A 2047-nucleotide genomic window follows, 5' to 3' on the forward strand; every position below is an offset into this window, starting at 1 on the left:
GGGCGGAGTCCTGCCGCCTATCCTTTATTATTTTCTCTCCGTCTCGCTCTATCGAGATGACGGAGAGCTGGAAGCGTTTTCGACTCACGAGCAGTGTTCGACAGGCCTGATCTACAATACACGAAGTAAGAAGAGTAAGAAATTGACAAATCACAGTCGATTATTCTTCTCAGATTCGACTGTGATTAATAAATTTCTTACTCTTCTTATTCCGTGTATTATAGACAGTCTGACAAAAATTTGCATAACAATTTCTACATTTGTGTTTCAGAATATCACAAAAAATAAATTTAACTTGTTAGTTATTTTACATTTCGAGTAGTATCTATTAAGATAAAAGAATTTATACAATTGACAAATCACAAATTACAATTGAGAATGTATCACATATGTATCAAATTTGTATGTACACTGCCCGTAATTTTTTATAAAAAAAAGTTCATTTTTACAAAACCTACCATTAAGCTCTTGCAATCGTAAAATATAATTTTCGAATACTATACAGGGTATCTGGAAATTACCGACAAATGTTTAGTGTGTGGGTAGAACAGATTATACTGAGTCAAAAATTTCTGTACTATTTTGCGGTGTCAGCAATAGTTAACGAGATATTAACGTTATAGTAATTTCGAATACGCGCGTCCGCCTGACCTACTATTGCCGAAGACAATTGCGCACGTTTTAGAGCGAACTAAATTGAATTTTCAAAAAGATTGCGATTATTTCCTAATTGAGATATTATTTCCAAAGCCCCGTCATCGATAGTTTGGCGCCCGGGGAGTGTGGTAAGCTCCCCGCTCTCCGCAGCGAGCCACGAAGCTTGAACGGCGCGGCGCGCCTACTAGGCCGTCCCTGCTCCTCGCGGCCCGCGCGCCGTGCGCTCGATGGGCCATATCTCCGGCAATAGTAGGTCGGGCGGACGCGCCTATTCAGCTATAACGTTAATTTCGACAGAGACGTCTAATCAGACGATACTGATTAAAATATCGAAAGCGTTTGTTTTGACTGTAATGGCAAAATAAACGCCAGAAGCGTCTATTTTGACGGTACTGGTTTGTATTACCACATGCATGTTATTGTTTGCCATAATGTCAGAAGCGTCTATTTCGACGGAACTGATGGAATAAATCTCAGAGACGTCTAATCAGACGATACTGATAAAAATATCAAAAGCGTTTGTCTTGACTGTAATGGCAAAATAAACGCCAGAAGCGTCTATTTTGACGGTACTGGTTTGTATTATCATATGCATGTTATTGTTTGCCATAATGTCAGAAGCGTCTATTTCGACGGTACTGATAGAATAAATCTCAGAGACGTCTAATCAGACGGTAGGGAGAATCCCGTTTGCCTACAGTTCTGATTGTACACATCACTCATACCAACTGGTGCCTAGTAATTTTTCACTGCTTTGCCAATGAGATTATTTTATTTTTAAATTGGCCAATCAGCGATACATGTGTGCAATATGCCATGTATGCAATCGGAGCCCTCCCCAGACGATACTGATTATAATAAATATCAAAAGCGTCACTTGTGATGGTAACACATACACGCACGCACGCACGCACACACACAACACGTTGAAAGACTTTATATATATATATATATATTAGATCGTATCCAAGACCATGAGCCTGAAGGTAATCGCATTGTGGATATTTCTTTCTTCTTGAAAGAGATGCATAGGACATTTGATAAGCATGCAATGTTATTTTCGTGCCGATTTGAAAATTGGCGTCTCATAAATGAGCGACGCTCTGGGTTATTGACGCAATTCTTCTTTAGATACCAAAATTGCAACTATGAAGACAAGTTTTGGTCACAACCCAGAGATGGTAAAACTATGGACATCAACACGGCTATGACAGCTGCAAGCATAACGACTGGGATTGGTTATGCCCAATTACAAGAGATGTTAGCAGCTGTGAATACGCCATGTATGTCTGAGAAAACGTATATCAAACATCGAGAATTATTAATCGATGAGTTTCAAAAAACGGCCTTTGAAAATATGAAAAAGGCAGGCGAAGTTGAAAAACGATTC

The sequence above is a fragment of the Trachymyrmex cornetzi genome, unplaced genomic scaffold, assembly GCF_001594075.2.
Source record: "Trachymyrmex cornetzi isolate Tcor2-1 unplaced genomic scaffold, Tcor1.1 scaffold838, whole genome shotgun sequence".
NCBI classification, from domain to species: domain Eukaryota; kingdom Metazoa; phylum Arthropoda; class Insecta; order Hymenoptera; family Formicidae; genus Trachymyrmex; species Trachymyrmex cornetzi.